Source organism: Pongo pygmaeus, chromosome 13 (genome assembly GCF_028885625.2).
Source record: "Pongo pygmaeus isolate AG05252 chromosome 13, NHGRI_mPonPyg2-v2.0_pri, whole genome shotgun sequence".
NCBI classification, from domain to species: Eukaryota; Metazoa; Chordata; class Mammalia; order Primates; family Hominidae; genus Pongo; species Pongo pygmaeus.
The window spans coordinates 17361571-17375996 of record NC_072386.2 but is presented as its reverse complement, the minus strand read 5'-3'; the positions used below and the strand labels follow the sequence as shown (position 1 = coordinate 17375996).

Below are 14426 nucleotides of genomic sequence, written 5' to 3'. Positions count from 1 at the left end.
CTATGGATGCTGCTAAACATGCCATCGTGCACAGAACAGCCTATACCCTCTCTTCTCCTCTGCAAGAAGAATTAAAAATTATCTGACTCAAAAGGTTAATACTGCTAAGATTAAGAAACCCTGCCATCGACCAGTGGAAGTAAAAATTGTAAAGATTTATTATTTCAAATCTATACAGCTTTACCTCACGAGTTTTACTTTTTCTAATTCTCTTTAGGGAAGTTTCTCTTCCCTCTCATTTTCCAAACCAAGTTGTGATTTTTGGCATGAACTACTCCACCCCCACAGCCCAGATTCTGTGCTATAAGATGTTGTAGATATGGGCTCCATGCTTGTAGTGGCGAACTTCGAGCCCTGTCACATGTCCTGCTACCCCAGACCACTCCACCACATGACCTGTGCATACACTCTTCCAGAATATAAAACATCTTCCTTGCATAAATACTTCCAAGGAAAAGCTGGCCACACTCTGACTACTTAAATCCCTTGAAGTTTTGTTCTATAAAAAACATAAATGGTGGTTCAGCTGGCAGCATCCTCAGTAACACTCTTGATATTTTCTACCCTCTAATTTTCTCCGTCTGTTTGAGAGAACACACTTTGGGTTATCTAGGGCCTATGCCAAAGGAGGCATTATGGGTAAGTGTGGCTCAGCCTTCCTCAACAAAAAATTACCTTTCAATTCAGGACAGAAGCTTATGATATTAAAACTCATGTGGTTCCTCGAGAATCTCCTCAATACACTTTCCTCGTGAGCCAGGGGTGAGGGTAACTGGCAAAGCAATCAGGTCTTGGCGCCAACAAAATCCCATTTCATCCCCGAAATACAAAGCCCATCAGGACATGATATCTGTCTGTATTACTTCCTACTATATAATCCCCAGTAACTAGAACAAAGCAGTTAAACAATATTCAACAGTCAGAAGTATATTTATCATATGCTGCTAAAAATGCCCTCCATTTTCTAGCTCTCTGATCAGTTAATATGTGCACATTTAAACTACTTCACAGCATTGGATTTGTTCTATCTGTCTGTATGGACACAATTGTGCTGCTGACAATTTAGTCAAGTGTTTCATCTCTATGTAGACAACAGTCATGTAAGAATTAATGAGAATTCCCTAACATCATGGCGGCAGCTGGCAGCCATTGTTCTGAAAATTTCTAGCTCTGAAAAATTTTAGGCCAACCTGTTTACGGTAATGTTTTAGTTTAAAGAGCTTGGAAATGGGGTTTCCTGGGATGTATTGGAATAAACCATGTATTTTATTCTCAGTTTTGGGAGACATCTGCTTTCCTTACATTCCCCAGGCTACCACCATCCAAAAGCAGAAAAGCCATTTAGGGAACCAAGAGTTTTAGTCAAGGTATTTAACTGTCATCAGAAATAAAGAAAACAAATCACCTCTACAGCCTTCTGGGTTGATTTTTATAAGGTGGTTTGTCTTCATTCAGTAGAAAAGAATAATCTTAACTTCAGGTCACTGGCAGGTCAATAAAAGCTCTAAAGCTAAATTTTCACCAAAATCTCAGTTGAGATAAGTAATATTTAAGGATTATTTGGAAGAATAGTCTCCACTGATTTCTGTAATAACCAGAGATTTAATACTTGATTAATCCAGACCATCATATAACTCCATACTCAAGCCATATTGTCTTGATTGCCCAAGAAATTGCTTTTAAGAAATTGTCATATATTTATTGTCCAAAACGTGTTTATTATAGGGTTATTGTTGAAGACAATGTCCCCTTTATCGCTTGGTGACTCCAATTAAAGGCCCCAATAAACATTGCTCTCAGACTTGATTTTGACAACAAAACCTCTCACATAAAATACTGAAAGTATGAATGTTAGAATTCTTTTTTATTTCCAGGAAGCTGAGATACAAATATAGAACCAAAAATTCAGTGACATAGATCTTTATCATATCTTGCATAGTCCTCTGAAATAGGAAGAAAACATTAAATTTTAACTTTTGACTTTAGGGTAAAAAATCACTTTTATACAAATCAAAAACAAACAAGAAAAGAACCCCATTCAAATTATAAAGATAAAGGCTGACAAAATTGACCATAATAAAATAAAATTTCTGTGCAACAAGACACTGGGAATAAGTTTGTAAGAAAAGCTAGTGGGAACAAAAAGATATTTACAACATTATTGAAGATATAAAGATTGATATCCAAAATAAAAACCTCTTATTAAACAGGAAAGAAAAAGTAAACGAAAGTACAAACAGATTAAGAAGAGAAAACATGGCTGGGCGCCATGGCTCACGCCTGTAATCCCAGCATTCTGGGAGGCCGAGGCAGATGGATCACGAGGTCAGGAGTTTGAGACCAGCCTGGCCAACATGGTGAAACCCCGTCTCTACTAAAAATACAAAAATTAGCTGGGTGTGGTGGGGGGCACCTGTAGCCCCAGCTACTCGGGAGGCTGAGGCAGGAGAATCACTTGAACCCAGGAGGCAGAGGTTGCAGTGAGCCGAGATCATGCCACTCCAGCCTGGGCAACAGAGCAAGACTCCATCTCAAAAAACAGAAAAAGGAGAGAGAGAAAACATTAATGACTAACAAATGTATCTAAAGATTCTCAGACTCATTAGTAGTCAAAAAAGTGTACATTATAGCAATGATGAGAGTGCAATTCTCTTTATCTGAACTGGTAAACATAAAAAAGTCAGACAAAATCAAGCATTACTGAAGTGACGATAAAGGAGTTATCTGGTGATGCTGGTGGGAAGATACAGTGGCTGTGCGAGGTGATTCTACAACATGACTTACAGGCGAGTACTCATGCGCACCCTCTGCCCCAACGACCTGACAGCTCTTCCCCTGCCGTCTTCCATGGTCCACACAAACATGCATGAGTGTGTCCTGAGCAGCTGCACCCTCACCTTTGTGCATCACAGCAGGGTCCATCTGCTCTGAGTTCTTATGACATGACGCTATTCTCAGTGTCCTGGTGTGTTCCCGACACTGTACAATGGCTCCAGTCAGTCCTACTGCTGCCTGGAACAAAGGGAAACTTTGGTTATATAGTGTGTATTTGCATAAAGACCGTTTTCAAAGAGCAAGAAGAATATAAAAGAAATAAATCTGTGCCTGTATATAGACTCCCTAAAGCTGTCCCTGGCCTCCAATTTAAAAACATCTAGAATCTAGCCAGGCCCTTGCCTTTCCTTGAAGCACACTTATCTGCCTAGAATTGGGTGTAAATAATTTTGCTCTATTTCCTGCCCCACGATTCTGAAGAGCTGGCTCAAATGTACCCAAACTCTGGTACACATTTTTCAATGCTGCCTGTTACAGGACAAAAAAACTGAGTATTTTCTTTCAGACCCTCATACACTTTCCACATTGAAAATGTGGGATATTCTGTATTTCCACAAGCAGTTCTTTCTGTCTCCTCTGTCTCTCTCCTATTGTTCTTGAAACCCCTACTCTCTCACTCTGTGATTTGTCTAAATATAATAAAGATATAGGTACAAGAAATATTTTACTTTCCTCTTAATTCTACTATGAGAAGAAAGCATTAAGTTCAATGATAAAGGGCAGTTGGTAATTGACATTAGGTGTAGGGAGAAAGGCACTGGTAGGGATGAGGCAAACAAGAAAGTCTGTTTTCCATATAAAGGGTGGAACAGTTTCTCAGCAATTGCTGAGATCAAGGATAAGCCCTACGGGTTTGGGCAGGAAAGAGGACTCCTATTACTCTGAGAGAATGCAGAAATCTCTCCGTTTTGTTGTTGTTTGTTTTCTCTGAGCCCTTGTGATCTGGCCCCCAAGAATTCTTCTGGTGGCAGCACTAGGTGGTGCCTAGGAGAAACAAAACCCTGAGGCCAGGGCATCTTCCTCTCCAGTTGGTGTAGTTGTGATCCCAAGAGGGTGATGCAAACTTTTTTAAGTCTTTTCTCATTTTGCCACCTGTCACCTGGCTCCAAACATGGGTGCAGCCATGAAAAACTGTAGCAGAGTACAGTAATCAAAGACCCAGCATTCTGGCCAGAAAACAGAAAAGAGGAGCTCCAGGGAACCAGAAAATATTGGAGACATTGTGGAGAGGAAGGAGTATGAGAAAGTGACACCATAAAGTTTTTAATGAACTGAGCACATCCTCAAGCTGCATGTGTGTGGATCTGCTCCTAATTAGTTAACCAAACATTTTGAGAACGAAGCTAGCAGATTATCATCCAAGTTCCACACTGACCACCAGGACATATCTGAAGAAAACTGGAAAGGCTTTGAAAACTCAACTGATTGTTGGAACCACAGCTCACAAAACAGAGATTGGAACTTGCAGCTTGAATGTAACAAGGTCAATTGCTTCTAAAACAAAAATAGCATCAATCCGCCTAATATTTTATGAAGACCCAGAGCCTAAAAACTTAATGTGCATGACACCATCCAAAATTACAAAAAACCAGATAAACTGCACCCCACATGAGAAAAGACAATCAGTACTAAGTAGCTACCAATACTGAGAAGAAACAGAAATTTGAATTACATCACAAGGATTTTAAAGCAGCTTTTATAAAAATGTTCCAACAAGTGGTCGCAAACACTTTTTTTTTTTCCCTTGGGACGGAGTCTCACTCTGTTGCCCAGGCTACAGCGCAGTGGCGCAATCTAGGCTCACTGCAACCGCAGCCTCCTGGGTTCAAACGATTCTCCTGCCTCAGCCTCCCAAGTAGCTGGAACTACATGCATGCACCACCACATCCAGCTAATTTTTGTATTTTTAGTAGAGACAGAGTTTCACCATGTTGGCCAAGATGGTCTCGATCTCTTGACCTCATGATCTGCCTGCCTCAGCCTCCCAAAGTGCTGGGATTACAGGCGTGAGCCACCATGCCCGGCTGCAAACACTTTTATACCAATGGAAAACTAGAAGTATCAGAAAATAAATAGAAGATGTAAAAAGGAACAAAATGAACATATTAGGACCAAAAAATACAATAACTGACATAGAAAATTCTAAGTAAGCTTTTTATTACAGTAAAACTAAATAGGTAAGAATCTGTTATCGTAAATATAAATCAAGAGAAATTATCTAATCTGAACAATAGAGAGAAAGAAAGATGAAAAAGTCTTGATTAGAGCCTTAGAGACTTGAGGAACAATGACTAAAGTTCCAACATACATGTCATCTGAGTCTCAGAAGGAGACAAGGAAAAGGAGCGCAGTGCTGAAAGAATTTTGAAAACCTAACAGGAAAAATTACCCAAATTTGGCAAAAGGCAAACATTAATTGAACTAAAAGGAGAAATCAACAAATGTACAATTATGATTGGATAACTCAACACTCCTCTCTCGCTAATAATTAGTGAACATTTGAAATTAATTGATGGTAAGTTTGATTAAGTCTGAGATTTTTTAGCAGTATTGTTTATCACATAGAATTAACAGATCATTTCCGTATAGCAGACAAAAATGCATTCTGAGCCATATGTAATAGTTCATCACACAAAATGTTGAGTTAATGCCAGTCAGAATGTCTTTCTTCTTCCAGTACAGGGATTACAAAATAATGGCAAGACCTAAGGTCATGTATGCAGTGATGCACCAAGTACCTTAAATAATAGGACATGAGATTGCAAGCACAATGCAGTCACTATGAATGAGAAAATTATGTAAGAGCTCAAATTCATGTGTTGAGGAGGCTTCTGAGAAGCCTTGAAGGATATCTGGCCAATTCAGCTCTTACTGGGTTAGACTGTTAATTGTCTTATTGCCTTAACTCTCATCAAAAAAAAGCTGCTCTGCAGGCTTTTTTTTACTGTGGGAAAGTGATTAACAACACCCCAGCTAGAAAATTCTTCCTGATGTCTGTCCTGAGTCTCTCCTGATCTAACAAGCAAGGATGTACAAGAACTTATCAACTCCATCATCAATTACAAAAAAAATTAAGTTGTCATAATCATGGTATATGATTTAAGGATTTACTAAAATGAAATGGTAGTCAAGCTATCAGAGGATGGAGGAACCTCCGTTTCACCATCTGGTTGTTCCTCTTTGTTCCCTTTAGGTTAGTCTGAGCCAAAAGACCCAACACTAATCACAATGCTTTGTCCATTTCAGTAGGCATAATTCCTTACAACAACAAATAAAATAATTCCTAAGCATTTATTTCATAAAATAAATGTATTAGATATTTTGTCCTCACAAAAATAAGAGATAGAGTCTACTCAAAACAGTGTTTTGTGTACCATTTTCATAAATTTCAAATTAGAATGTAAAGTTTATCATATGTCTTCCATTTGTTAGGATAGTGTTAGTAACATTTACAAAATCATTTTCTTTCTCCTGTACTTATTTGACATAAAATGTATCATTCTCTGAGAATATAAGATGAAATCATTCCACAGAAGAATTACTTATATCCAGAGTTATTTATGTGTAATAGTACTCCATAAATTCCCTTTGAGGGCCTTGTTCCATTCAGCAAGAAGAATGTCTCGATGCTAGGCAAAATTGTATGTAAGTTAAAAGCATGAAATTTGAGGCTGGGCGCGGTGGCTCATGCCTGTAATCCCAGCACTTTGGGAGGCCGAGGCGGGCAGATCACGAGGTCAGTAGCTCAAGACCAATCTGGCTAACACGGTGAAACCACATGTCTGGCTAGACATGTGCCAGGCATTGTCTAGGTGTTGGAGAAACTAAGACTGACTTGAAGGAGATATTTACTTAAAAGAAATAGCTGTAATGGGTATAATTTGCAGACAGGGAGAACCCTGTGTCAAAGAGAGTAATTGGAAAACTTCATTTTGAATATAAAGGGAAAAAACTTTTCTGAGTTCATAAAAGAATTATTGATATCATCAACAATAAAGAGCATTTGCTAATATTTATATTTCCTATTATACATACATATATTTATATAGATTTCAGCTAACAACTGGGCCTTGGTTCTACTATGACATGTTGCTAAAAGCATTGATTATGTAAGTTCCTGTTATATGCAGTGTTTGCATGAGATAAAACTTTAAGACAAAAAAATCTGCTCAAAAAAGTGCCTTGGTCTTCGTAGCTTATTCAAGACATTTATTTTATATTCTGCAGACTGTGGAACATCTGTTTATTAATGCAGCTTTATGATATGTTGTAAATTGCCTTAACATAAAATATGAAATTGCACATTCGAGCCCAGATTTTCCTTTCATCCCCTTGTGTTCAGCTTGGCAAAAGGCTGATACTGCCAAAAAAAGAAAGAAAACTTTGTTCAAAATTGAAGTTAATACTTTCTTGGAGAAATAACTACTAACTAAAGGCAAATACTTGATGAGACTATTTTAATGTATCTATTGTCCTCGTTATGTAGGATACAATTTCTTTCTTTAACATATGATGATTTTATTTCAAAGCCATTTTGACTGAATGACTTTCAAGGTTATTTTGCAAATCATAGTAATTTAAATACTTAAGGAAGCTAGTCAAAAATTTGAAATTAATTGATGGTAAGTTTGATTAATTCTGAGACTTTTAGCTGTATTATTTATCACACAGAAGAGAAGGTCATTTCTATATAGCAAACAAAAATGCGTTCTGAGCCATATGTAATAGTCCATCACACAAAATGTTGAGTTAATGCCAGTCAGAATGTCTCTCTTCTTCAAGTACAGGGATAACAAAATAATGGCAAGACCCAAGATCGTGTGTGCAGTGATGCACTAAAATACCTTGAATAATAACAGATGGGGCCGGACGCAGTGGCTCACGCCTGTAATCCCAATACTTTGAGAGGCCAAGATGGGCAGATCACAAAGTCAGGAGATCGAGACCATCCTGGCCAACGTGGTGAAACCCCGTCTCTACTAAAAACACAAAAATTAGCTGGGTGAGGTGGCAAGCACTTGTAATCCCAGCTACTTGGCAGGCTGAGGCAGGAGAATCGCTTGAACCCAGGAGGCGGAGGTTGCAATGAGCCGAGATCATGCCACTGCAGTCCAGCCTGGCGACAGAGTGAGACTCCATCTAAAATACTACTACTAATAATAATAACACATGAGATTGCAGGCACAATGCAGTCTGTGAATGAGAACATTATGTAAGAGCTCAAGTCCATGTGCTGAGGAAGTCTCTGAGAAGTCTTGAAGGATATCTGGTCAATTCAGCTGTTACTGGGTTAGACTCTTAATTGTCTTATTGCCTTAACTCTCGTCAAAAAAAAAAAAAAAAAAAAAAAAAAAAAAAAGGCTGCTCTGCAGGCTTTTTACTGTGGGAAAGTGATTAACAACACCCCAGCTAGAAAATTCTTCCTAATGTCTGTCCTGAATCTCTCCTGATCTAACATGTGTATTCCTAGTTCAGCTTCCCTCAATGGAAACAAAGAAGAATTGCTTAAAAGGGAAATTATTCTATGGCTTTTGTTTCCACAACAAAACAGGAGATAATGTGCCCTATTTTGTAAAACAAATTATTTCACTGAAAACTCTTTTTGAAACCTCTACTCTGAGCTATGTTAAGTTGTTTAGTGAAATTAAACCCGCTTCTTTGTAGATCTTCTGACTACAAAATTCTGGCTAAGTTGATTCATTTATTCTCTGCCTCTTTCTTTCCCCTCCTCTCTTAGTTCCAGCTGTATTGCCGAGCCCTACGAAGGTGCTGTCCTGGGCTGCTGAGTTCTCCTGAGCTGCAGCAAGGATGGGCCAGACTCAGGGCAGGTACTGCCGAATGACAGTGAGCCCTACTTTCTGGGGGTTCTCTGTTTAATTAGGTGAGGCTGCCTTTAGTCATATTATCACACCAGGGAACTGAGGCTCTCAGTCTGATGGAAAATAGCAGAAGTCTACAGGATGGTTATGTAAAGAGGCAGGACTGAAGGGTGAGGGAAGGCTGCCCTGAGATTTAACTGTTGAGCCTTGCAAGACAGGACAAGGACAAGATCAGCATAAAGAGGTGGGTGGAGGGGGGAGGGTGGGTAGAGAATTCTAAACCAAGGTCAACACAGTAGTTCTTGTGAAGAGAGGAAGCAGGGAGTGAATGAACAACTGAAAGAGGGCCCACAAGACTGGGATGCCAAGCAAGGGAGAGGAACAATACCTGGCCCCGCACTGGAGGGCACAGTGAACCAGATTCCACTGGCCAAGAGTCACTCGTGTAGGTGTCTCTGAGCTAGGAGATGTGTACTAATTCCTAACAGGAAAGAGTTTAGGCCAGCCTTGGCCATCAGAGAGGATGAAAGAAAAAATTTGTCTTATTTATGGAGCTAGCATAAGAGGAAGCTAGAGCTTTACTAAATGTGAAAATTTAAGTTGATGCATATTCTACATCCTGAACACCCAGTGACAAACTGATGTTCCAATATCTGTTTATACAATGTGTGTGTTATCATTACATTGGCAAAATGGATGATATGTTTGCCTTATTTCAAATCACTAAGTTTTGTATTATGGTGATATACTCATACTGCTTTCTTATCAACTCAGAAATCCATTATACAAAATCCATTTTTTATGGCCATCTAAATCCTTTATTCAATATCATCAGCCTGGGACATGTTAATATATTTCTGCTAGACATACCACCCAGACTTCAAATGCATAGGACACTAAGCATATAGTGTTAGCAGCATGTTTTCCTTTAATAAAAAGACATTATTTTTGGAGGCAGTTTTACATTTACAAGAAAATTGAGCAGACAATACAGAGAGTTCCTTAAACCCTCCCTAGCTCATCATGCCTATTATTAAGATATCTTGCATTCGTCTGGTATATTTGTTACAATTAAGGAGCCAATATTGATACATTATTATTATTAACTAAAATTAACAGTTTCATTAAGGTGCACTGTTTGTGTTGTACATTCTATGGGTTTGGAAAATGTGTAATGTCATATATCCACCATGACATTTTACAGAATGGTTTCACTGTCCTAAAAATCCCCTGTGCTCCACCTATTCATCCCTCCTTCTCCCCGCAAATCCCTGGCAACAACTGTACTTTTCATTGTCTTCATCATTCTGCCTTTTAAAGAATGTCATATAGTTCGGCTTACACAGTATGTAGTCTTTTCAGATCGGCTTCTTTCACTTACTGATGGGCATTTAAGGATTTTTTTTCCATGTCTTCTCATAGTTAAATAGTGTGTACCTTTTTATCACTTAATAACATTCTATTGTATGAGTGTACCACAGTTTGTTTATCCATTCACTTACTGAAGTTGCTTCCACCTTTGGGCAATTATGAATAAAACTCCTATAAACATCAATGTGCAGATTTTTGTGTTGACCTCAGTTTTCCATGTCTTTGGTTAAATGCCAAGACACAATTACTGGGTCTTATGGTGACAGTATACTTAGTTTTGTGAGAAACCACTTCCCTTCCAAAGTGGCTGTATGGGGCTGTATGGGAAATATTTGCATTAACATCCAAATCACATAATCTTTTTGTTACACTTTAAGCATTAAGAGATTCGTTGTCATAGTTACCTTGGGAGTTAATTGCTTCTGAGGAGTTGACAAGGGCTCTCGGTAATGTGGTGCATATTAACACAGGTTATATTAATGAATAAACAATGCATGAACTATGAAATGTAAGTCCATGCAGAGTATATTATTAATAAATAAATAATGATTATGTACTACTTATTTATCTTTTGACAGAGAGGTGCGCAACAAAAACAAATGTTGTTGTTCTTGAAAATTTTGAAGTCGAGCCTCAACAATTAAATATAAATTTTGTCTTTTCATGTAAGTGATAGACTAATGAATCTACAGATTTGCAAGTTTATAAGCCAAAGTGAATGAATGCCTCCTTCTGAAAATTATTATTGGGCTTATGAGTTTATAAGCGCATGCATTTCACCCTGGTTGGCCTAAGCTGGCAATTTCCTCCAAGTGGGCATATTAGGAATACCAAATGTCACGAACAGACTGCAAAGAGAGAGAGGAAGGGAACATTTAGCTTCTGACAGCTGAACACAAGAAAAGGGTCCAACCAGTTTCCTGGGAAAGCTGAGAGCTGGAGGTTACAACCATCAGATGACCAGTGACCAGCTTCTCTTGCTTATTTTAATTCTTCTGTTTTAATAGATAATATTTCATTTTGACATTTTAAGGAACATTTCTGTGTCTCTGTTCTGGCCCCTGATGTTACCTTTGGAGACTAGGGGGAAGAGAGAGGGAGTAATTAATATATTTATAAGAACATATTTTTGAATAAGAAGAATATGCATGAGTTAATATTTATTAATATTTTTTATTAACAAAATATATTCACAAGAAATTATTTATATTTAAGAATATACTCAATAATATATATGTAAGATATGTTATTCAGGAGTGCATTCTTAATTCACATGTTCTTTGTGCCACATGTCCACTGATCTCTGTGGAAGATTCATAAAAATGATATGTAAGGTATCCAAATTGCTGAAAACCACAGACAATGAGAAAAATCTTGAAGGCAGCTAGAGGAAAAATTAAGCATTTACATCAAGCATTTATCAATGAGAAGAATATATTCATCGGAAGAATTGTATTAGTCCATTCTCACGCTGCTAATAAAGGCATACCCGAGACTGGGTAATTTGTAAAAGGGAGGTTTAATTGACTCACAGTTCAGCATGGCTGGGGAGGCCTCAGGAAACTTAAAATCATGCCAGAAGGGGAAGCAAACATGTCCTTCTTCACATGATGGCAGAAAGGAGAAGTGCTGAGCAAGTGGGGGAAAAGCCCCTTATAAAACCATCAGTTCTCGTGAGAACTCACTCACCATTATGAGAACAGCAGCATGGAAGTAACCGCCCCCATGATTCAATTACCTCCCAGTGGGTCCTTCCCACAACATATGGGGATTATGGGAACTACACGTTAAGATGAGATTTGGGTGGGGACACAGCCAAATCATATCAAGAATATATTTTAAAAATAAATCATTTTATTCAAGAATAAACTCATATAAATATGTTTATCTTTTTCACCATCAGTTTTTCCTTTTTTCTTTTAGCTTCCATCTGTCAAAGCAGAAAGCCAGGTCAGAGATAGACCAGACATCCCTTCACATTTGCTGTGACTATGACACAAGAAAATTAGTCAATCTTAAATAGTTAGCAGAAACAAATTTAACAAAATAGTCATCAGCAAATTGGCCACTCAGCAAAGTGGCTTTGTCGGTGGACCTGGTCGAGAGAGCTAGGACCTGCTGCCACAGAAACTGCCTTGGTCAGGTGAAACAACCCCAAAGCAGAAAGTGTAGGTAGAAAATCAGGACTGAAGCAGTTACACATGTTGTCAATGATCTTCCCATCTACAGGGGATAATGCAGTGAAACCCTGCCACTTTTCCACAGGCTAACTCTCAGAGGAATAAAAAAAAAAAAAGTCATGTGCAGGTTGATTTGGGCTCATGAATACTCTTTCATCATTCAACTTTTGATGTTCAAAAGTGTATGTTATTATATTTGTGCACATGTGAAATGAAAGAGAAAGGAGCTTGGACACATGAAAACTAAGGAAAGAAAAACCTAATTTGTCTTACTAATAAAGAATAACAGAAAAAAGGGTAATACCAATTTCACTTGCTTCTATGTCTCTTTTCTATGCCCTCAGGAAGTACAATTTACCACTTTGGGAAGCTTAGGAGGGAGCATCACTTAAGACCAGGAGTTCAAGACCAGCCTGTGCATCATATTGATGTCTCTTCTAAAAGCACTACTAATGCAATAAAATGTATTCTCATTGAAAATTACATCTGCAGAGAATAAAACAGGAAAAAAACTGCTGTCTTTCACACTCAATTGTTTATCTTCTGATCTGATTCATCTTGCCATTGTATGTTGCATATAAGTTGTAATAAACTAAAATGTAACATATTGTGGTACGTATACACCATGGAATAATAGAATACTATGCAACTATAAAAAAGAATGAGATCATGTCCTTTTCAGGAACATGATGAAGCTGGAGGCCATTATCCCTAGCAAGCTAACACAGGAACTGAAAACCAAATACCGCATCTTCTCACCTACAAGTGGGAGTTAAACGATGAAAACACATGGATACATAGAGGGGAACGACACACACTGGGGCCTACCTGAGAGTGGAGGGTGGGAGGAGGGAAAGGGGTACAAAAAATAACTATTGGGTATTAGGCTTAATACCTGAGTGATGAAATAATCTGTACAACAAACCCCTATGACACGAATTTACCTATATAACCAACCTCCACATGTAACCCAAGCTTAAAAGAAAAGTTTAATATATAAATATATGTATAGTGGCATTTTGGACAGACATTTACATATAGAGATGCATGAATACATAGATCAATAGATGTATGTATTCATGGGTTATTATGAATGCAAATATGCATTTCAAACTAGGGTTTCCAGCACTTTGGGAGGCCGAGGCGGGCAGATCACGAGATCAGGAGATCGAGACCATCCTGGCTAACACAGTGAAACCCTGTATCTATAAAAATACAAAAAAAAATATAGCCAGGCATGGTGGTGGGCGCTTGTAGTTCCAGCTGCTCAGGAGGCTGAGGTAGGAGAACTGCTTGAACCTGGGAGGCGGAGGTTGCAGTGAGCTGAGATCGGGCCACTGCACTCCAGCCTGGGTGACAGAATGAGACTCCATCTCAAAAAAAAAAAAAAAAAAGGATTTCTGGACATTTTTGGTTGTCATTTTGTCTGTTTTCTTTTTATCTATTGACACTAGCAGGAAGGCTTACTTTTTTATAGTAGGTATATATTTCAAACCATAGTCTTAGGTCTTATGAGATGGTTAAAGGAAACATCATATAAGAGCTCAGAGATGTAAAATAGAGCCATTTATGATGGTTTTGAGAACCTGTAATGATACATCTATGTTAATTTTTAATATGTTAATTTAATTTAGGTTTTCTGCGTTTGGAACTGTGTACAGGTAAGATGCTCTAAGCTACCATATAGCAACATTTAAATGAAAATTACCATTACACTTATTTAGCGCCAAATAATTTAATATCTATTACTGGGTTGTTACTAGAAAGAAAAACAGCTCACTGTACTTGTTAACGAAGTAAAGCAGTCCCAGTCAAATCTTGCATTGCTCTGACACGTGTTTTGCTAAAGGAGAGGGAGAGGCATTTTGTTGTATTTCCCGCTGGCTTCCTGGGGAAACAGAACACATTTGGAGAATGTGTTCCCCTTTGTTAATTGTGACACATGTGTCCAGTGATGCCTGATAAGAACTCTTAAAGTGATATGGAATGTGTTCAAATTGCTGAAAACCAGAGACAAAGAGAAATCAACACAAAAACTGAAAATCTCTCATTTTTCTCAAAACAGAAACATCTTGAAGAAGCTAGAGGAAAAAAGACATTATCAACCAAGAAACAAGGTTAAGAATGGGAGCTGACTTCATATCAGAAACCGTGCAAGCAAGAAACGAAGTGACATGAAGTCATAAAAGAATTTTTAAAAACCTATCAACCCAGAATTCTA

At 38.1% G+C, this 14426-nt stretch overlaps 1 long non-coding RNA gene across 1 annotated transcript; it reads right to left on the bottom strand.

The window, feature by feature from the left end:
- Positions 1 to 1720: 1720 nt before the first annotated feature.
- On the bottom strand, positions 1721 to 14114 carry LOC129044587 (uncharacterized). The gene is made up of 3 exons (XR_008504711.1): positions 13991 to 14114; positions 2898 to 3012; positions 1721 to 1943 (listed from the first exon to the last, which is right to left on the bottom strand). It is a non-coding gene; the product is annotated as an uncharacterized LOC129044587 (long non-coding RNA).
- Between the last annotated feature and the right edge of the window lie 312 nt (positions 14115 to 14426).